At 33.9% G+C, this 24713-nt stretch overlaps 1 protein-coding gene across 7 annotated transcripts in view; it reads left to right on the top strand.

Moving 5' to 3' along the window:
• LOC148278875 (plasma membrane calcium-transporting ATPase 2-like) overlaps positions 1–24713 on the top strand; it is a 212096-nt gene that overhangs the window by 145650 nt on the left and 41733 nt on the right. Inside the window, exon 1 of one of the 7 annotated variants that reach the window (XM_088230764.1) lies at positions 15318–15436. The exons of 5 other annotated variants lie outside the window; for them this stretch is intronic. The gene's annotated coding sequence lies outside the window, so the exon portion shown is untranslated. Of the gene's footprint in view, positions 1–15317; positions 15437–15541; positions 15657–24713 lie in introns of those variants that run through there. One more of the 7 variants, XM_088230765.1, reaches the window with a different exon arrangement.

Below are 24713 nucleotides of genomic sequence, written 5' to 3' on the forward strand. Positions count from 1 at the left end.
GTGAAATTCTGGCAACTTAAAATTATCAATAATTTTACAAAAACAAACATTGAGCATAATAGTAAATTTGTAAGTGTTCGTGCTAAAAAGTAAACAATAAAAAACTTAACAGATAAAGCACCGTTTCAACACTATGGATTACATAACAGATAAAAATATCCGAAGGGTAGCTTTCGTAGATTTTGGGTAGTCACTAGTCACTGTCGCAGTGTCGCACAAGTGCAAACACATGTTGTTTGCTAAATTCCTTGAAGATGGTCCGGTCCACGTGGAGTTGCCGGAGGGGGAAAGAAGCCTATTGTTCCAACGACTCTGTATCCATTTTTGTCTGTATTATTTCGTTTTATAATGGGTATGAAATTCCCGCTGAATTTTATTTATTTTTTACATTATTATTAGACAAACGTGTGTATGAGAGTGGTTTGAGGATTGACGTATCTTAATTAATGTATTAATAATATTAATTTAGCACGACTTGCTTCATCGGTCGTCGCTCTATATTTCAGGTGAAATGATTTAGCACGTGTGTGTGACATCAATCATGGATTATGAACCCCATATTTATTTTTATGCCAGGTAGTTGAATTAAAATGATTTAAAGTACGTATTGTAGAAAAGGCTCGAAACTATGTTCACGGAAATGAAATATTTCAATTGTTTTACCTTTATTTTGGCAGAAAGAATTTTTTTCATTCACGTTTTATAATTAAAAAGTGTTAAGAATCCTTTTTTTGTTTGAATCAAAGTAAGAATAAAATTTGGGAAAGCATTTTTTTTTTTTACATAAACGGCATAAATTGCCTTTAACATATATTGACCATAAATATGAAAAAAAAATACATATATAAAAACATAACAAAAAATTATAAAATTGCATAACTATAGCAATCGTAATAGGTAAATACACATAAGCAACCTAAAATATTAACGAAATAAATGCATAAATATGAAAAAACAAAAAAAGGAAAAACATTTTTAAATATAAAGAAAAGTTTAAGAATAATATTGCGAGAGAAAAAAAGAAATCAAATTTGTTTTATAACTATCAAGTCCAGAACCAAATATATTATCTGTGGAGCCTAGGGATAGGCGAGTGCATGTGATAGTTGGTCCTAGAACTTGCAGAACAAAAAGGAGATCTGTGGCGGGTATGTCAACCAGGTACACGGAAACACACCAACTCCAGCAAATCAGGACAGTCAATTAATGAATTGATCACTTTATAAAGTAATATTAGGTCAGTTAGGATTCTTCTAACAGAAAGTCTCAAAAGATTTGCTGAAGACAACAATTGATTATAATTAAATAAAGCAGCTGGAATATGAAGTTTAAAATTAATACATTTTTAACTGAATGGTGTTTTACTAATGTTATAGTTCATGAGAAAAAATGAGACCATAATGTATTCTATAGGATGGATACATTGCCGAGAAAAGGGTTAAATGATAAATATGTTAACATATTATAATATAAATATCTTACTAATATAAATACAACACAAAATTAATTCAATGAAAATCTTTACCCTCGTTTCAACGTGACCCGTTACAATTTCACAATCATCCCTTATCAGAATCTGTATGGAGATTTCATCCCGCTCACCCAGTTACATTTCAGTAGCCACCGTGTAATTTCACCCAGTTCTGCGACGTCACCGGAATGACGTCATCCTTATGCCCCCCTCCCCCCCTTGCTCCAGTTTTCCGGAATATTGTATCCCAGCTAAATTCGGATAATCCGACGACCCCACGCAAAAAGGTTGATTACATTTAGCCTGCCGATTTTTCAACGCGGTGTCGAGTTTTTTTTATTTTTTGCGAGGTTCGCTTCGCAACTTCGTTCGTTTTACGAGTACTTTTCGATACGTACAGGGTGTAATGTTTATCAGAATATTCCAAGGGTGGGGTTCGGTATTATATTATTCTTTTTGCATAATTTTACACAGAAATAAAACACTTTTTCCTAATTTTTATGGCCACATGATGTCATGTATAATTATCATCCACACAACAAAATATACTCTGAAACGCCGTTTTTTACGGTTTCGAAATAACTCAAAAGTAATAAGTCAAAAAGTGTTTATTTTTTAAAATATATATTTTTTTTAAATTCAACAATGCCTAATAGCCATTTCGTTCCTAGATTATAACATTTTTTTACAAATAATGCGAGAGACATGAAAAGTTTAACCGATCACACCTTTAAAAAAAAGTATGCTGAAAAGTGGGTCATGGAAAGAGATGTGTTTAATTTTTTTTACCTACCACCATTCTTCTAACATCACGCCATTACCTCGCAGGGGTAGGCAGAGATAATGAACCGCCACACACGTCTATCCTGGCATACATTCCTAGCTTCTTCCACGTTCTTGCATCTTGTCATCTGAAGAAATAAAAATCGAAATATTTAAAAATAATTTGAAAAAATATGTTATTTGTAGCTGCACGATGATTGGTTATCTAGCTTTCATATATCAACTTTAAAATACCTAAATTTTGTAAATGGGGTCTAGAATTCCAATCGTCTATGCGCTCAGTAGCTGCAAGACGTATTATAATCTTACTCCTTTTTATTATTATTATTATTATTCTTTTAAGTATCATCAATACACTAAATTTATTTGTCAATTTTTAAAATATGTAAATGGGGACTAAATTTCTAACTGTCTATGCGCTCTGTAGCTGCAAGACGTCCTGTAATCTTGCTCCTATCTGTTATGATTTTTGATTGATCTTAATTGAAAACGAGGAACTAGAATCCCAACCGTCCATGCGCTCTGTAACTGCAAGACGTACTGGGATATTTATTAATTGCACAGCGCCCTTGAGGTATATATATATGTATGTATAGTGGTCCAGTTACATAACGCCTGTATTTTAGAGTCTAATTATAGGCGGCACATGATGTGATTACGGAGATAAGAGGATCAACTATGGCCTTGATGGAATGTCGCATTGCGGACCATCACTGTGCATGCCTATACTCCAACTCCGAATTAGACATCGGCCAATGGAGATTGCAGGCTGGTTCGGAAGGCCTAAATGTTGACGCTGACAGGTGACAAGTATCGGTTATTGACACCGCGTAGTATGCTGCTGTCGTCAGCAAAACGGCAGTTATTTGCCAAGGTCGTATTTTGAGATATGATACTTTTTAGTGTTTATTTACTATTACGACTTATACTACTACAGCGCACTAAATTTAGTGAACACGCATTTGCGGTCGCAGGCCCAATTTAAAAAAAAAATAAAAAAATATTTGTTTATTTTTCACATATTATTTACAGAGAGATATAATTACAAAAATGCACTTTAGAAAAATACATCTTAAAATTAAGCTATAACATGAATTGGAAAAATGCCCACAAAGACTTCAACGTCTGAGCGTGAGTTATTCCTTTTTGAATTATTAAAAGTTAATAGCATACATATATGGTATGACATGAACATGAAAAAAAGAAAAGAAAAAGATTTTTTTTTCTTGAATACCCATACATTCTATCTCTTTCATACTTAAGCAAGTTTTTTTACTTGAATTGGGATTTATTGGAGTTTATAATCGAATTGAAGTGGGCACTTTCTATCACAGAAGCCTATTTAAAATATAAATAAGAACTATTTTAAATGTTAATGACGTAAGGAACGCGGACTAATTATTTGCGGTCATTCATTGGCTTTTTTCGATCATATGATGTCGATATGACACAAAATTCCTCCACGGACTGGCGGCGGACTTCTTTGAAGCTGGATTCCAAAAGTGGATTAGTCGTCAACAAAAATGCGTTGAAAAATCTGGTGATTATGTTGAAAAATAGTTAAGAAATTAAGCTTTCCAATAATGATTTTTCAGTTCAAATAAAAAATGCCTCAAACCTGAGAAAAAATGGAGAACCTTATTTTTTACACAACCCTCGTATATATATATATATATAAATATATATATTTATATATATATATGGAGCATCAATATGGTAAACAGTAAACTCAAACATTCGGAAAATCATCAAGGAGTTTCCTACTCAAATCCCTCCCACTAAGGAAAATCCAGTCCTTAACTACTTTCTTAAAAAAAATATAGTTTTTGTCCTTGAGAGCTTAATACGCTCTTCCGAAATATCGAACACTCTCGGTGCGATAAATGAGAGATGTCTCTGACCAAAAGTCGTACGGGTTTTGGGTATGACATAATTCGAGCTCTGGGAAAACCTCGTACAAACATTTTGCTGAGACCTCTCCTCATTGTTCGACCAGAAGTGTGGAAGTGCTTCTTTAAGGTACAGTTGTCTCATACCCAGCAGCTTCATGTATTGGAACAACTGTTCCGACGGGTATGTTGGAGGGCGCCGAAATATTATTCTCAATAATAATTTCGCTGAAATTATGAGAGGCTTTAAGATGGATGCCGCTCAACGCCCCCAGCCAGCTATCCCATAGGATGCCGTGGATTGAAGCAGAGCTAAGTACACACTTCTGATAGTGCCAATATCCAGAATGTCTCTAAGAGAGCAGAATAGATGGCACAGCTTTCTCAACCTTGAGTCTAGTGACTGGACCTGATCCTCCCATCGCAAATTCCTATCAATGATAACACCGAGGTATTTTATGGAATCAATCAATCATTAATCTTCTTATAATTAGAAATCAAACACTGATTTGAGTCTACTGAACACTTTATTTTATTTTTACAAATATAAACATACAAAAATAAAAACTTCGTGACAATTGTTTCGCCTTATTAGAGCATTTTCAAACGAATGTGAAGATTATTTGGATTGAATGTCCTTATATAGTTATATAATTCAAGGTACTTAAGCAGAAAATAAAAACAATCATATGAACCATAGCGTGTACATTAATCATAATTGAGGGAAAACCCAATGGTTAAGGGTGAGGCTAAGTGTTTAATAGGTAATGGGGAATTTAGGTATTTATATTTGAATTTCGGGGAAAATATAACAAAGTAAGTATTTATTGACATACAAGCATGTATTGTGAGACAATTAATGAAGCTTTATAGTTTTGTAAATTTAGATAATTGTTGTCGAAAAAATATCAATAATATTATAATAGGTTGCTGTTCATTTTAATTTTAAAACATGATTGAAATATTATGAGGAAATTTATATAAACATATATGTATTATTATACAATATTTCTATTTTTAAGAATTTCTTATCAAAATGTAGACTCAAATCAGTGTTTGATTTCTAATTATAAGTTTAAAGATGGAGTTGTACAAAATAAACACCAAATCAATCAATCAATTAATCTTCTTCGTAGCTTGCGATTTTATAATTTAGTCAATTTTTTGTTTCTTATGTCCATTACGCTTTAACGGATCTGTAATTTTGTGTCATATTCGTGTCGCTTTCGTTGGTAGAGTATTAATTAATCAGTCCTCGTTTTTGTGCTGGATGATGATATGAATCAGCGTGTGTATGGACTGTAATTCGTTTTTAATGAATTAAACCACTGACGTAGTGAATAAAACCGCAATTTTAAATCGTCTGTTAACTACTGCTCCCACACGGAAACACAAAACGGTTACATTCTAGGAATGATATGACTCTAACACAAATATTATCTTTATGACAATCAGTAAACATTATCTACTTTCAATATGTAACTACTGCGTGGGAAAAGGTTATTTATCTATTACCACCGAGTCAATACCAACTTTATGTTTAGTTTATATCGTCGTTATACTGACAAACCTTCTAAATGGCTACATTTGATAATAACAAGTTAAAAATGCACTTATTTATGACGTGAGCATACACGGAATACTGGCCAAGTCAGAATTTTTGTTTGTTGGCAAATCAGATCTATCGTCAATCTTTTTAGCTTGTCCAAATCGTGGAGAATGCTTCACAAATAAATAAAGAGCCTAACTTATTAGATTTTCTTATACCGAGAAATAAATATACACGTTATAAGAAGAAGGTTACTCTAAATAAATATTTATTATTATTATTATTTATTATTTTATTTTATTCCAGTAAAATGGCTATATAGTGCAGAGCCAATTCTACAACATAAACATGAACATAATTATAAACATAAATATAAAAATAAACATTAATATAACAATAAATATAACAATAAACGTAAATATAAACATAAAATAAAATTTTATATTTGCAGCACTTATGGTGGTCTTAGCATATCGCGCCATCGCTCGAACAACGGTGAATGGATCCACTCTGCAGTGGCTTGGAGAATTTCGTTATTTACGACCTATACTAAGTTTTTTCCGTCATTTATTTTTTGACCATGCCACATTTCTGCGTAAATTTATGAACAAGCTGCGTGTGCTTGTGCAGTTCTTTCTTGTTTTCCATATCCGCTCCCGAGTGGAGAATGCGGACATCACCAGTTGCCTTCGGGAGACCCTATCGCCAGCCAGCATTTTCGCCTCTTCCCACGTCAATCCAGCGCCCCTTAATTCCGCCGAATGAAGTCGAAAGATCGTCATCGACGGCCTTCCAGGACGGCGTGAGCCCTCGGGCTTAAAGAAGAGGCGACTCGGGTTTAGGTTATCCTGAGGCATGCGCAGCACGTGTCTAAGCCAGGTCTACCGCCGCATTCTCAAGACGCTCGTTATAGGGGGCTGCTGCGTTCGTTCTCGGACTTCAATGTTGGTTTTAAAATAGAACCACCTTATACCTAATATTCTTCTCAAGCACTTACTCTCAAAAATCAAAAGTTTTGTGTTTTGAGCTTTGGTAAGGTGCCGTGATTCGCGCCTATATCGGAGTACTGGCATTATACAAGAGTTAACCGAGTATAGACTAGAGTTGCAGACAACAGGCATCATGTTAAAAGTTGCTCCAGCAATTCCTAGGCGGGTTGCGAGCTCTTTGTGCATGCTTCCATCCTCAGTTATGTAAACTCCCAAGTATTAAAAGATACGTTATTCGTATTAGTAACATAACAAAACGAACTAAAAAAATGTCAAGCGTAATTTACGAAAGCCAAGTTAATGAAAACAATAACATTGCGATTTAATATATATAGATGACACTCCATGCAAATCCGAGCTAAAAAGACGTCCTTAAAGGAAAGGTAATGGCCAGTGGGAGGTTCAAGTGTCATCGCGTCATATTACATCGGCTTTGGCAAGCAAAACACGTAGTACAGTAAAAAGCACGGACTGTTTAATCGGTCTACTTTGAGTTCTATTCGGTATGTCGCTCCCTTCCCAGAATCTCTCATTTAAGCCCGGCTAGCCGAAAAGGACAAAGACAAGAGATAGCTCACTACTAATAAGTACCGGTAACAGTGGTAATACATACATAAATAAAACAAATATTGATTGAGATACAAACATTATCCCATCACTTTTAAGGTCTTTTCTCGAACGATTTGTGCAGTATGGTGGCATGTTAGTAATTACGAGGAGAGACGATAGTTCAAAAGTAGCCGGGGAATGCCCGCAACAGACTAAAGCCCGTTCTATCAAACATATGCCAATTGGCCGCAGGTTGAGGGACCACACTTTGAACGCTTATGTTTACTCTAGTTATATACTTCAATAAACAATACTGATATTTATTTATTAATGTTTTATATTATTTCCGTCATGTTTAAGATTTGGAATTTCTTCTAAAATAATAAATTGAAAATAAACTATGTTTTATGGGCGTCATGCACTTTTGAAAAAATATTTAATGTAAATAAATGAAGAAAGACGATTCATGGATATTACATCACGCACAAATTGACAGTAGTCATTTAAAAAAAATGGTTACATTCCGAAATTAAATATACCATTAATAAATGTTTAGACGCATATATTTTTATTTAATAAATTGAAATATGTAATATAATCAATCTCTTATGTATAAATAATGCAAAATATAACAATGTTAATTTTCAAATTAAATGCCAAATAAAATATATCTTAATGTAAAGTAAATTTGATGATCATTAATTTATAGGTATATATTCAAAAACGATATTTCACATTAAAATCTCTAAAAAGGCAGCATGTCTTCTAAATTGTTTGATTTCGAGATAAATGCAATCAATTTTGCTACTGACAATGTGACCGATGACAGACCACAGGCTAATTCCAGTGTTGTACCACGTTGGACGCAGGTATGAACGTGGAATAAGTTTCTATGGTCGCTATCCCAGCTCTGTACCGGGTAGGTTTATGCGAGGTTTTTTTCCCCTCTTGTTCCCGTTATTCACTGCTTTGCTTATGCATACAAAGCTGTTTTTCCTGGTATGTATATTTTGCACAATAGTTAATTTTCACGGGTCTGAGTCCATTCCTTCATTATTTTTTTTTATTTTTCTAACTATGGCCTTTAGAAAGTCAATGTATCTTACGGCAGTGGCTTCATTTTTTATTACTTCCTCTGGGTTTTCAAAAATTTGGCCGCATTGTGCGCACATTTGTATGCAGTTTAACCTCTCGGCGTCAAACATAGGGCAATCGTGTATATAGGGAGGACGTCCTGAGTCCATCGCAAGGGCAGCAATCATTTTCTCTTTTTTTAAATCCATGAAGATATTTTTGAAAAGCACCATGACTTGAAAGCATTTGAGTTAGCTTGTAAGTCCGCCCAAAAGCATCCAATATCTCGGCATCTTTTAATTTTTTGAAAAACAACTTCGTTATTTTGCCTGTATCACTTGATAAATATATTTTGTTCCAAGTTCCAAGTATTTTATTTATTTTATTTTATTATATTTTATTTTATTTGGGAAATCAACAGTTCTACATACATATTTATACTAAACAAACAGATATATTCCATATTCCCTTTTTTAAGGTATTCTCCGTCCCTGTTGTAATTTGTTAATCTTAATGACTCCCGAGGGGGTGAAATCCAGTCTTTTGTCTACGAACATTTGGACAAACTCAAGTATTGTAAACAGATATAGTGTATAAACTCAGAACTAATAACAGATTTCCACAAAGTATACAAAGTTAGTTAAGAAAATATATTACATATTAAATAAATACTTACAAAAATGTTATTTTCACGTACTCGTAAATATTTTTCAATAATCAAAGAATTTTTAAATATTTTTTTAAGAACAGTAAATTATTGTAAATTGGGCGGGATTAGGACAAGGATGCTTGAAGAGGGGATAAGGAGGGGAAGGGAGATGTACATATTTATTATTATAATGTCTACTAAGTTACATAATGCATTTTTAGTGTAAAATTTAAATCTGACAGAGTGATGTTTGTGTAATCTATATCTTTAAATTTTGTATTGTACACTGAAAAAGTCCTAAGAAAAAAGCATTTTTAACATACGATGTTTTACTTATTGGTACATGAAACAGGTGGTACCGTCTACAAATCCTGGCTGGCACATGTATTGTTATTAAACCAAGCAGCTCTGTACAGTCAACCATTCCTGTCATAATTTTGTAAAGCATTAGTTGGTCCGCACACACTCTGCGGTATTGTAGAGAAATGATTCCATGGAAGGTGGAGGCAGTGAGAGTAGATACATAAGAAATACCGGTTTTGTATTTAAGGTACTTTATAAATTTGTTTTGAATATTTTCTATTCTACTTATATATATGGCATACTGGGGATTCCATATCTGAGATGCGTATTTCAAATGGCTTCTGTCAAATGTAAAATATAATGAAATTAGGGCCTTTGGATTATCAAAGTGTTTACTCATTCGAATTATGAAACCTAACATGCTCAATGCTTTGGAGGTAATTTTATTGATATGCGATTCAAAAAGTAGTTTTGAGTCTAAAACAATCCCAAGATCTTTAATTTCGTGCTTTTTAAAAGCATTTTCAACATACGAAGTTTTACTTATTGGTACATGAAACAGGTGGTACCGTCTACAGATCCTGGCTGGCACATGTATTGTTACTAAACTATGATCGTATCGTACGATTTTTCTTGCACTATTTTTTAAATGTATGACATGGGAATATGGTCATAGGCAGGGAGAGTTGTCATTTATGCGAGGTTTATAAATAAGACCCAACGTCTTTAAAAGCTATCTACTTTTTTTTTTACTGATACGCTTAAACTATTTTAATGAAAGTTAGCTGTTGGCGCACTTGAACTTTTCCGAACCAAATCTAGTCCATTTTTGAACCCATTGAGACTACACATTGAGATCGGCTCTTGTGCCAGCTTATTCCAACCACCAACAAATAACCATATTGCTCAGGAAATGCTTCCGTGGATTTAGATCAGAGGTTCCCAAACTTTTTTGTGTCGTAGACCCCTTGCCATGTTTTTCGGTTTTTGGTAGACCCCCTACTTACCTGATATTGATTTTTCATAAATTTCTAACTGTAGTGAAGTTAAGTGTTAAAAACTTAAAGTTAAAACAAATGTTAAGTTTTATACATTTATTAATTGAATTTAAATTAAAACTACTCTAATTAATAAAATGTTGTATCTCTTATATAAAATAAACGTAACATAAAATAAACTAAGCAATAAGTAAATGTTTTAAGTGGGAAGAATGAACCTGATGCTTTAATAATAAATTATCAACATTTGGCGTCAATTTTATCAGGTTCAATCTTAAATCTCCTCGGCCAATGATGTCCAGTCTATTCCTTTTTTTCGTTAGGAGATTGGTAACAGCGCTGAACCCCCTTTCCACTAGGTATGACGATGGAAAGGAAATTAAAAATTGGCTCGCTATATTCCATATTACAGGATAAGTAACGGGTATGTTTTTTTGCAGACAGAAGTACAGAAGTGCTATCAGTGTATGTTAATATCCACTATCATGGACCCCCATTTTCATTTCATGGACCCCATTTTTTTTTTCGTTGACGTAGACCCCTTGCAAGTTGTCATAGACCCCTGGAGGTCGATATAGACCACTTTGGGAATCACTGATTTAGATTAAAACTCGTTTTCTCCAGCCTGAGACTGGCCTCGAAGACAAGCATCTTGTCTGAGCTCGAACATGGGATCCAAATTTGGGCAGCTACAGTGGCTGTTGAGTATCATTTTTTTAACAATGTTTGAGTATGTCCAATGCTTGCACAGTGTGTAAAGTGGCCACTTAAACCAGCCAATGACAGATTATAAGCCCTGTAAATGCTTAGACTTCCATATTCCCTTCTCGAAAAGGTTTTCCCTCTCTGTTGAAATAAATTTAAAAATAATTATTTTATTTTTTTAACTTTTTGTACAAAATTTTAACTATATATGGCGGGCTTATTGCCAAATGGCAATTTCTTCCTACCAATCAATAAAATATAAGTGTTATTTTTATAATTCAAGCTAAAGCATATTCAATACAGTCCTTTATACGATGTTCCACTGTAATGGTCACCCTATTAAACCTATTAAGCTTATCCTCTCCCTCCAACCCCTCTACTTTTTTCATTTATTTCTCAAACAACAGAATATTTTCATAATTTAATCAGTTCATGTTTGTCCTAATCAGTGCATGTGCTTCTTAAAATGCATGTCGTGTTGGTTTTATATTTTTGTGCAACAACTATGGTGAATTAATTGGTGTCCTGACGAAGAGACGGGTACGTCTCGAAACCGGTAGACATAGAAAAGTCGGTAAGTGGTTATATACAAATATTTAAAAACATTTAGTAAAACATATTCAATATAAAAAAATGTATTTGTATATAAATTACCTTAAATCAATAGTATTACTCAATTGGAAAAAAGAGGAAAGAGGAAAAAAGAAAGGAGGAGAGGTTAAGGAGGAGAAAGGAGATGTTTCTTCAGACGTGATTTAAACAGAGATACTGTAGTAACATCTTTGGTGGTGGATGGGAGATGATTCCACAGTCGAGCCGCATGGATACCATATGAGTTAGAGAAGAAAGAGAAATTGTGGATGGGTATTAAGAGAGTGCCTTGAGAATTAGAACGAAGAGGTAAACTATGAACTAATAAGCGTTGATATTTTTTTACGCAGGTATATAGGAACGTTAGGACTATGAAGTACATTGAACAGAAGTGAGAGGTAGTGATAGTCTCTCCGCTGTCTAATTTTGAGCCATTTCAGCTGCCTACGATAATCAGAAATTGTATGTTTCCATCAGGTCACCCCTTCTCGCCGTTTCTGCAGCGTTGTGTGGCCGAGAGTTTCCAATCTCCCCGCGTATGGAAGCCGTTTTAGGCTCGACGACAACTTTGCAGCTCGTCTTGGGACTCTTTCCAACAAGTTGATATCCTTAGTTGAACAAATTAGGGACTCCATACCCGAAACCCGTATTCGATAGTAGGTCTGATATAGGTTTGTTGTATTCCAGCTCTATATGCAAAAGTTGAAAGGCAACCCTCGTATCCAGATATCTGCCAGAATGTGCTCACATGACACTCAGCTAAAGGTCTTGGCCTCCATCGTCTGTTTCCAAATGCACGCCGCCGCCGTGTTCATAATAATATTATGCAGTTGCATATTGATCCGCGGTAAGCGTTAAAACTGGAATGCTTTCTGCACCAGAAATAGATTCTGCGTACCATTAAATTTACTCGCACGATCCTCCTACATTCCGATTCTTACAAACTCAGTATAATATTTCACGTCCGACTCGTGCTACACGGGTCAGAAAATGGTGCAAGATCTCGTGCTGTTTCTTGTTCAAAAATTATTGCGCCAAATATTCGACTATTTTATTTTCAGTTTTACTTAGGGTAGTTTGTGGAATTCAAAATTGCGCGTAAGTTTTCGCAGTACGTAGATATTTTCGGCGCCATGACAGATAACGGTCAGTTTCACAGTTGACGAAACGTTTGGTAAATATACGCTCTAAGTAAACGTAGGTATACAGAAAGCAGCCAGCCATAGAAAAGTGAAACTGAGATAACAGCGCCTTTGTGAAAAGAGTCGATAATCAAACCTAAACACAACATTTGGAATGTTTTTTATTATTTTATTTATTCAACTTTTTGTACATAATGTTATTTGTACATTGGCGGGCTTATTGCCAAATGGCAATTTCCCCCAACCAACCAATAAAATTAAAGTTTTATTTTTATAATTCAAGTTACAGAACATATTCAATAGAAAATAAGATTAAAAAGCTAAAGATATATAAAAATAGAAATAAACGTATTTGTTTATAAAGACCTTAAATCAAAACTATTACTCAATGGGAAAAAGGAAAAATAGGAAAAAGGAAAGGAGGAGAGATTAAGGAAGAGAAAGGAGATGTTTCTTCAGACGTGATTTAAACAGAGATAATGTAGTAACATCTTTGATGGTGGATGGGAGATGATTCCACAGTCGAGCCGCATGGACACTATATGAGTTAGAGAAGAAAGAGGAATTGTGGATGGGTATTACGAGAGTGCCTTGAGAATAAGAACGAAGAGGTTAACCATGAACTGATAAGCGTTGAAATTTTTCACGCAGGTATATAGGAGCGTTAGTACTATGAAGTACATTGAACAGAAGTGAAAGGGGGTGATAGTCTCTTCGCTGTCTAATTTTGAGCCATTTCAGTTGCCTACGATAATCAGAAATGTCGTCATATTTCCTAAGACCAAAAATGTATGTTTTTGATATTGAAAAATGATAAGCAATTAATAAATATTTTTTTTTATATTACAAATAAGAATCTTATTATGTATTTGACCAGATTTAATGATTTTTATCGTACCGTAAGATTTTCCTAGTCCTGTGGGTGTTTTCTGCAAATTGAGCCGTTTTTGTGATCGAGATTATTACAGTTTTGTGTATGAAAGGGTCTGGCTGTTTCTAACAGAAAATAGAATTGATCTTACTGCACCCGATAACACCAATATCTAAAAAAAAAAAATTGTGGACTGGCTGATTTTTGCATAACTACGTTTATACATAAATAGTATGTAGAAGCAAGGCCGAACGAGATAACAATAAATAATCTGCGAGCAAATAGCAAATATCGCTACACAATGAGGGGAACGCGAGAATGTCAACCAACAGGTGTCGCCGAAACGATAATAGGTTTGGTTCGCTAGGATTAAATATTTATTTAGGTAGCTGAAACCTTTATTTATGCAGGTGAGATTTATCTGATTGAATTATTTCACGTACATAGTAGGCAACGCCTGAAAATGATATTTTTTCAATATATATATATATATATATATATACTTCTATACTATATTTATATATACTTGTCCATGGACCAGGTAGATTTATCAGCAATATTTTGAGTTTGTCCAAATTTTTGAAGACAAGGACTGGATTCAACTTCCTGAGGAGCTGTTTATATTAACATATTACGACAGAGATGAAGAATATTTAAGAGAAGGTAATATAGAAGTCGAATAAAAAAATAATTCATTTGATGTTGTTTATGAAAAATGTACATATGTCTTTTTTTGTGAATAATAATTGTCTTAAACACACTATAATATTCTTGTTTTTGCGTTTTTATATCAATTTTCCGAAACAGAGCTTTACGTTTGCATGAAAAAACTGATAAAATCGATTTGATCGGTACATGATCAGTGATCAGTAATTTTCCATCGCAATTAGTTTGGCAGCTGTCAATTTAATCAAGCTTTATTATAAGGTTAAAGGCGAATCCTTTTTTATTCATTGGTCTATAGTGTTCTACTGCTTATGGTATTTGCTCACGCACCATTAGTTGAACGTTGTTATGCAGAAAGCAGCCAGTCCACAATTTTGAAAAAAATAGATATTGATGTTATCGGGTGCAGTAAGGTCGATTCTATGTTCTGCTGAAAACAGCCAGAGCGCTTACATGCAAAAAACTGTATTAATCACCTTCGGAAAAAGATGTCGATCACAAAAACGGCATTTCTCAATTCGCAGAAAACACCCACAAAACTAGAAAAATCTTATGGCACTTTAAAAATCATTTAAACTGGTCAAATACATAATAAGATTCTTGTTTGTAATATTTGAAGAAAACTTATGTATTCATTGCTTATCGTTTGTTAAAGTCAAAAACATTCCAACTATTGTGTAGATTTTATAGTTCACTCTTTTCACAAAATGGCTATTATCTTAGTTTCACTTTTCTATGGCTGGCTGCTTTCTGATAACCACGTTCAGTTGTGATTTTTCTTCAGCTTGCGCTTTGCGCCCTAGCTTATTATTGTTATGAATCCTCGTGCGTTTTGGTAAAAAAATCTTTGAAATTTTTGCTCTTATTTCGAGGTGTCCAGCTAAAATATCCGAAAGCCCGCAGTGTATAACGACATTAGTCTCCGCATGACGTTCAAGTTATACGCACCGCTATCTCCAGTATTGACACGAGTCTCTTGTCTCGCCACAATCAGTTGACGCATTTCTAGTTCTTGTTATCTCATGCGGACTTGGTTCTGGGTTCTAATCCCTGGTCGCCTCTCCCTTGCCGCAGTAGGCGCAGTAGTGGTTCGGCTCTTTCCGTGGCGTGTCGGATGTTATCCGATATTGTGCAGTTTTTTTAATTCGTCATTGCCACAATTTTTATTTTCTATTGTCGGCATAGAGGCATTTAGTTTGGTGTACTGGTTAGTGCGTTTATACATATATATATATATCTGTTTGGATAATTTATATAGCGCCATTTTTGTGAAAATCACCTCAAGGGCGCTGTATAATAAATAAATATCCCAGCACGTCTTGCAGCTACAGAGCGCGTGGATGGTTGGGATTCTAGTTCCTCGTCTCCAATTATGATATATAGGAGCTAGATAACAGCACGTCTTGCAGCCACAGAGCGCACGGACAGTAAGAAATCTAGCCCCTATTTAATTTTTTTGTTTTTTTTTTTAACCGTTTACCTGCCATTAATTAATTTATTTATACGCCCTACGGGTTTTTACATTTATTAGTAATACATTCAAGTGCAGCAGTGTAACATAAGTATATACATTAGGTTAAAAGTAAGAATAACATAAGGAAAACTAAAAGAAACAATAATAATTAAAAAAATAAGGAAATGTACCCACATAGGTAAATAGAAAGATTAACATTTTACAACAGAGATGAAGAACATTTAAGAGAAGGTAATATAGAAGTCCAGGCATCTACAGGGCTTATGACCTGTCAATGGCTGGTTTGAGTGGCCACTTTACACACTGTGTAACATTCACCATTCTGCCTATATTTGAACATCTATATTCCTTCAATTCTTTCATCTGTTGATGTTTGTGAAGTTAAAGAGCTGAAACCTTTATTTATGCGGGTGAGATTGATCTAATTGAATTATTTCACCTACATACTAGGCAACGCCTGAAATGTTAATATAAACAGCTCCCCAGGGAGTTGTATCCAGTCCTTGTCTACAAAAATTTGGACAAACTCAAAATATTGTTAAATAGAAAGATATTTATTTATTTTAAAGAAACAAAAATGATGTAGTAACATTAAAAAAAAATCAGTTTAAAGACAGACCAGCAAGGTTTCTAAATAAGAATCATACATATTATTAAATTTTGTTTCAACAAAAGGGTTTGTTTATGTGTATTTGCATGAGAGTAAGTGTATATGTGTGTTTATGTGTATTAGTGTAGTAGTACAACAACGTTTGAGTATGTCCAAATGCTTGCAGACTGGCTGGATTTCCTCCCTAGGGAGTTATTCATATTTAAATTCATTTCAACAGAGAGGGCAAACATTATTGTGAAGGGAATATGGACGTCTAGGCATTTACAGGGCTTATGACCTGTCATTGGCTGGTTTAAGTGGCCACTTTACATACTTTGTAACATTCACCATTCTGCCCATGTTTGAACATCCACATTTCCTCAACTCTTCCATCTGTTAACGAGTATGGTGAAATTGATATATTTCGTTTGTCTTTAAATAATTACTAGCGTACCCGACAGACGTTGTCCTGCCCGAACGTTGGCTTGCCTGCTATTACCTTGGAATAAGATTTTTTATTGATAAGTAGGCACTGAGGTACTTGTTAATGATAATGATGAATTCCAAAACTTAAAACGATTAATATTCAAATATTGAATTTAAGTAGGTACCTAGGTATTTGTTTATGGCTGAATTCCAAAACATAAAATCATTCATTTTCAAATATAGAATTATTTTTGCAAATGTCAAACTCAGCTCTGCTCACCTGACTGTTGTTCGTGTCTAAATTGTTATTTCTGTTGTTCTTATGTTTATTGTAAATTAATGTAACTTGTTTTTGGCCGAGGTTATCATGTTTTGGTAGAAGGCCCTATTCAAAGGAAAAAAAACAACCTTTTTCAAAAATGTATTGAATGTCAGTTAATAATGTTACAAAAAAACATCATCCTTCCATTTTTTTGTATATGCATTCTCCTCGAATGCAACCCTGTTAGGTCGATGAAAAAAAACATTAATATTCATACTTCATTATTACATATTCGATTGAAGATTTTCATATCCACGAACATGCGCAGCGCAAAGATCTACATTTTTCTGAAAACCGCACGTCAATCGGTTAAGCCGTTAAAAAGGAGTTTAATGACCTCACGCGTACGGCAGAATTATATATAAACTTTCCATTAGAATACGGGCCCTGAACTTAATAATTTTTCAATAAGAATTAATCCACCCTTTGTTATTTTACCGTGCCGTGTGGATTTGTACGATACGTCAGAAATGTGCCTAAGGCATCACATTCTTGGTTTTAAAACCTCATTTCACTATTTATAATAGTAATGAGGTATTATCACTAACATTCTTGCAATAATGCTATCGCAGTAATATGTTTTTTAATGCAATTCGTGTCAATTGTAGTACAATATCCTTACATTTAGAAATATTTACCGTATAATTACTTAAGAGTTTGTTCCTTCCTTACTAATCTTTTAACTAACTAACTAACTAACCATCACGCCATTTCCCCAGAGGGGTAGGCAGAGAGGATAGAACGCCACACCACTCTGTCCTGGCACACTTCCTTTGCTTCCTTCACATTCATACATCTTCTCATGCACGCACGTCGATTATTCCGACTTTTCACATGACCACTTTCAAGAATTTGTTGTACTTGATCATGCCATGTCTTTCTCGGCCTTCCTCGACTTCTACAACCAGACACATTCGCATCATAAATCTTTTTAGCCGTTCTTTCATCATTCATTCGCTCCACATGACCGAACCATCGCAAAAGACCTTTCTTAATTTTGTCGATAATGCTTAACTCAGCCTTGCATTCTGCTCTAATTTCGACATTAGGGCACCTATCATACATTGTTTTTCCGCACATTCGCCTGAGGGATCGCATTTCAACAGCATTCAGTCTACTTTCGTCCCTTTTTTTCCAGTTCCATGCTTCGCTTCCATACATTAGGGTTAGGATCTTTTAAAATGCAACAAATTTGAATACAACCCAAGTCACTTATGATAACATTACAGGCCTGGAGTGCAATTATGAATCTTATCGCGGGGTAGAGAAGAAGGAAATTTATTTCTTTGCATGCGATTACACTTTTTTTCATGTATGGCCACACTAATGAATAAACGCCAAATAATTGTCGAACTATGAAATGCCAATTATAAAACTGGTTTTAAAGCGGAAAAAATCAAAATTTTGGTCAATTATACCTTATTAAGTGTTTAGGGTAATGCTTAAGGTCGCAATAATGTTTTTAACACGTTAAGCCCGACGATTGAAAAAATAACATAGGTGGCGAAGTGGGGACTTATAGACCCAGTTTAAAAAGTCGCTTTTTGGGTTCTGTGGTTTTTTTTATTAAAAAAAAAATGAAATGTACATTAAAGCATTGGGATGACATAATGGAAATCATCGTGTTTGATTTCACGTGTTCATATTCATTTGACATCGACAAAATGTAAACGCATGCTAAAATTAAACATTTTCTAATTAATCGCTCTCTAGGGGGTCGATAACATTCATATTTACACCCCAAGGCCGCGATTATGAACGGCTATCTTCGTCGTTATATACTGAGATGGTATAAACCAATATCGGTATTTATGTACGAAAGAGTGTATACTTGTATGAAAATTCAAAGTATCTTTGTCGGTAACCGGTCATTGAACATGTTTAGAAAAAAAAATTGTAAACATAATATATTTTTCATACAGAAACCTTAATTTTACTTTGTAGATAAAATTGAAGATAAATTTTAACTTTCCAATAGAATACGTACCCAGGGCCCCGTTAACAATGGGAAGTTAACATTTATCTGCGAAGTAAAATTAAGTTTTCTGTATAATTAATAAAATATGTTCACTATTTTTTTTCCAAACATGTTCAATTACATGCTGCCGACGAAGATACTTTGAATATTCATACAAATATAGTCATTTTCGTACATAAATATCGACGTTGCTTTATACCGATATGTTGCGTATCGATATGCGCCGGTAAAGATAACGTTTGTAATCGCGGCCCTGGTAACCCCAGCCGCGCGGCCGCCAGAAATAGACGCCATTATTAGCACGACAATTAAATTGCTGTCAATTATTATTAATCATCAGATTTACCCTTTCCGCACCCCGTGACGCAGGCGGAAAGTCCTACGCTTCAAGTGCCAGTGAAAATGAAATGTCGTTACTTGTTAACCTTTCCCTTACTGTCTTAAGAACTTCCGCCTGTTACGGTGCTGTGTAGTCACTACACATGCAAACAATTCTTTTTAACTGGTTCAAAGTATTTCCAATACCAAATTATCTTTTTTTTATCGATAATTCTGTAACTGGTGATATTTTATTATTTTATATAGTTTATCTTTTTTAGACTTTCTTAACTTGTTAATTAATAATATTGTTTTAAATGCTCTGTATTACTTATGCTTACATGTATGTATATTTAATTGTATTTGTAACTAATATGTAAAAGGCACTAAGTGCCGTTTATTTCAATAAAATAAAATAAAAATAAAATGAGAGATTTTAAATCGAAAAAGTGTTATATTCATCGGCAATTGCTTCAAGTATTTATAGTTGAAGTCAAAAGTGATGGTATTTTTAATCTTATTGCTAAAAACATGAAAAAAAAACATTAATTCATTCTCTCAGTGCGCGCAAAAGAACCGCCCCCAACGAAAGCCGAGAAGCCACTAACAAAGTGATAAAATGTGGATGTTTCTCCTATGCCTGATACTGGCCAGTCAAGTTGCGTGTGATATTCTGTTATGTTTACACACTGCGTAACATTCACCATTCTGCCTCTGTTTGAACATCCGCATTTCTTCAGTTCTGCCATCTGTTCAGATTTTTGTGAAGTTAACGAGCTTGAAATCTTTATCATCTTCTTCCTAGGGAGTGAAATCCAGATTTGATAAAGTTATCTGTTTTTATAACAGTTTAAATAAGTGTTGTATTTAAAAAAAATATTATGTGTTTATAAAAGTGGGTTTAAAAATATTTTCAAAGAATCTACTCATCAAACGGTATGTAATATATAATTGATTTTTCTTGCATTGGTGCTGTTTATAACATAAATTGCGTTTCTTTTTTCTGATAAGAGGACACAAAAAAAAAGTTTGCCTAGTATGAAGGTAAAATAATTCAATTAGATGAATCTCACTCGCATAAATAAAGATTTTAGCTCTTTAACTTCACAAACATCAACAGATGAAAAATAGAAAGAATATAGATGTTCAAATATAGGCAGAATGGTGAATGTTACACAGAGTATTATTTATTGTTTCAGCATTTACTTGGTGGAAAAACATTTTGAATTAATTTAAAATAAAACACTTTGTAAATTTCATTCACACAAAATTAAATTTTTGCAAACGGTCATAAATAAAGGGATCATAATGAACAATTTAGAAAAAAATGAAATACAAAAAAAATTTAATTCAGAGAAAACTTTAATTAATAATATCATATTTCAAAATGCATCCCCCTGCTATCAATATTCCCCATAATTAGGAAAACCCCGCTCCCTCCACCACACATTGCCTCCTCCCTTCACCCCTTCCGGCAGACCCAATCAGAACCTAAGTATTAATCTGTGTATGTGTTTTAGTTTAGTTTATATTTACACCTGAGGATGGGTAATTCTGATTACCCGAAACTAGTCGTGTTTTAATGTATTAAACTCTTGTGTGGTAAATTTACAAAGTGTTTTATTTTAAATAAAGTTACACAGTGTGTATAGTGGCCACATAAACCAGCCAATCGCAGGTCATAAACCCTGCAGATGCCTAGACTTCTATATTAGCTTCTCTTAAATGTTCTTCATCTCTGTTGTAATATGTTTATATAAACAGCTCCCCAGAGAGTTGAATCAATCCAGTCCTTGTCTGCAAAAATTTGAACAAACTCAAAATATTGTAGAAGTCTAATTTTATTGAGTTATGACCAATGGATTGCAGGTCCGATATCCTTTGAACCCTAAATCATATGGATATTTTTTTAATAATCTAAACCGCATTTTACATGAGATTGGCTTTTAATGATGCGCAGGGTGTACATTAAAAAAAAATTCCGTGTTGCTCTACAAGAAAGTGAAAGACGTGACGTAATCCCCCCTCCTCCCCCCGCCTCCCTTCACCCATTTCTCCCCGATTCAATATGCCCTTGGTATGCAATATTTTAAGTTGAAACGCCAATAATATTAGCGAGTACGTCCGTATGCTGTACTTCGTTCCTGTCACTCTGAACTTCTCCGTATTGTGTCGGCCCACGACCAGAGGTGCATAAGTAAAAAAATTGTATTTTTATTTATTTATTTATTCATATGAAGATACATATTATACAAAAAAAAAAAACGTATCTCTAACTCTAAAGGACAAGAGCCCTGTGTTGAGTTGGGATTTAACATAATGAAAAGTGTACATTATTAAATAATAGCAGAAATAACAATAAAAATGACGTATAACGTATTATATTTTGTTTTTCCCACTATTATATTTATACAATGCAAAAAGCTTTAAACGGATGTATGCACTACTTTTTGTCTCTATAAAACGAATTAATTAATTTATACTTACAGCCAATCTTTAAAACGAAATGGATTTTTTACCCTTGAAAATAGACGCACTATATCTGAATTATGCTATTTATATAAATTATTAAATAATAAAGTAGACTCTTTTAACCTACTCTCCAAAATTAATCTTAATGTCCCCTTTCGCGTGACAAGAAATAAGTATTTATTCCATCTGCCAGTCTGTTGCACTATAGTCCTTAAAATATAGCTTAATTAGAATAAACAGCTGTCAAATTAATTTCATTAGTGATGGGAAATTTCTGATCACTGATCAAATCGATTTTATTAGTTATTTCATGCGATCATGAAACTCTGTTTCCGAAAATTGATATAAAAAACGGAAAAACAAGCTTATTATAAGTGTGTTTAATACAAATATTTACCAAAAAATGAGACATTTATACCTTGTTCATGAACAACATCAAATTAATAATTTTTTTATTCGATTAATTTACATTGATCAATTTGTCTCATCTCTAACGTTTTTGCAAAATTATGTAACTTTGTAAGAACGTCGTTAATAATTAGGTTTAGTTTGGTTTTCTTTTAGTTTTAAAGCAGATTTATATTAATGTTGATTTATGTTTCAAGCATTGTATTAAAAAATAAATTAACACGCCAGATACAAATGATTTTTCGTGTGTCAATATAAATAACTTCTTTGACGTTACTACAAAGTTATGTCGTCACTTTTTCTGACAACTGTCATTCATTAGATACGGATATGGGCTAGTAGGGGGAGATTTAGCAAAACGTAACCTCACCTTCCAGACAGTAGCCAGGCTCTTTATAGACCTGGGCTTAGAGGGCGAGAACTATTTACGAGGACCCGTCACAATAGATCTTCACTGGTTTTAGTGACGTCAGGAGCTTGAATAGTACTATTGATAATTATATTACAAAAATGGCGCTACCTCATTATCCATAATAATAATAATAACCTTTGTCTAAGATTTCTGAGCCATGATGCATTTTTACGTCTCGTGCCCAGCCTGCCCTTTGTCGTTCCTTCCGCAATAAGTTGGAGAAGGGCTTGCGAAATATTTTTCGTTTAAGGATACTAATTTTATAAAGCTCTGTAGTTTAGGCCCATCAAATAGTGAATGAAGGATTTTGAATAGCACTAACAGTGCCTCGATGAAAACAGACGGAAAAAAGAAAATAACTCAATTTATTTTTTACTTTGGTAACATTTTACGGCTAGATGCTCTTGTTTGTTAATAAGGCAGTATCTAGTTAGTCTATCCACTGCATCTAGCCACTCGTTTCCGAAACTGACAGTTATGTCAGAACTTAATTCGACTTCAAAATTTACTTATTTCTCTCTCATATTTGTAATAGGCTTTTAAGAAAAAAAGTGCCTGCCTCAAAACGATTAAAAATGTTATTAAATCATACTTAAAGGAAAAATTGCTTGGTGGAGCAAAATTTTTAAACTGTTAATGCGTAGATGAATGTTTTGAGGGGTTCTAGACCCGTCAGTATAAACCGATGTACTTACATCAAAACTTGATGGTGGGGGGATCGGTAGTATTTCTTTGTAGTCGCTCTGGAGAATTTTATCTTCAACTATGACGTCATATTGAAGCTATGTCATTTTAGAGCGTGTACCGTGACGTTCGCTTCCCCTTGTTTCATATCGATGTACCTATCAAAAATTTGACGGTGAGGGGGTCGGTAGTATATCTTTGTAATCGCTCAAGGGAATTTATCTTCAACTATACCGTCAAGGTGAAGGTATGATGTCTTTATCTTCCCATCATAATCGAGGCCCAGATCGGATTTATGTCAACGATCTTGAAAAGTAGATGTGCAACATATTTTGTCCTTTTTTTAACTTGGGTCGGTTTTGCCCGCATTCTCTTCGCTTTGGTCGCTTGGTACACGGTGTACGTATAGTATACTTTATTCCTTAATAAATTTTAGTATAACTGCGTGCGTACGGTGAAAAAGTTAAATTATTCGCAAAAGGCGTGTCGGTATTGGAAACTCTGAACCAAAAAGTGCTTGTTCATTGCGGCTGCGGCCGTCTGAATAGAATAACCTCCCCATACGCCATCCACACCGCTCCCACCCTCACGACTCACAACGCGCCCCTAGTTTTCCACTTTACTTCAATTATTACAAAATAAAATTATTCGCTTTTCAGTGCGTACTTAACGTTGCAGCGAAACTTGTGTATTTTTAAGATCAATCGTATCATCCCTCTTCTTTTGGAATGAGGATAGTGGTTTTAAAATTATTTATTTGTCAAACTGAACCAATTTTTTAAATTAATTTTTATGCACCGACAAATGTTGAGATCCGTACATTATGTAAGTCTTTTATATATGGGAGTTGCATTAATTTTTACCTCGCTTATAATGTCCAAGGTTTATATTTCAAAAAGAGAATTTTTCTGCTATTATATTACATTATTTTAGCTAAACTGTTGGAATCAGCAAAGATATTCTAATGTGAGCCAATCAGGTACTTCTCAGCATTTGCTCATGTGGAGAGGACATCACTTAAGACTCTTCACGAGAAGCCGGCCTGTTGACAGTTCTCAACCCCTTTGACGTTACTACAAAGTATTAATATTATTTCCATTTGTAAATACTCACTACAAACTACAAACCTTAAAATATATTTTTTTCACTTAAATTTAAATTTTTAAACAACTTTCATTTATGTTTTCTTTTTCCTTCTCTTTTTTATACTTTCATAATTAACATTAGATTTAATTGCTTTTTAATATGGAAACTTCACTGGTCCATTAGAATTAAGTCCAATTGTGTAAAATATTAAACTTTGTAACTGTACTGTATGTTTCCTGAATAAAAGAAAATAAAAAAAATAAAAAAAGTTATGTCGTCACTTTCACGACAACTGTCATTCTAATCATGTTA

This window comes from Micrasema longulum, unplaced genomic scaffold, assembly GCF_059751315.1.
Source record: "Micrasema longulum isolate JH-2025_06_02 unplaced genomic scaffold, ASM5975131v1 h1tg000817l, whole genome shotgun sequence".
In the NCBI taxonomy this organism is placed as follows: Eukaryota; Metazoa; Arthropoda; class Insecta; order Trichoptera; family Brachycentridae; genus Micrasema; species Micrasema longulum.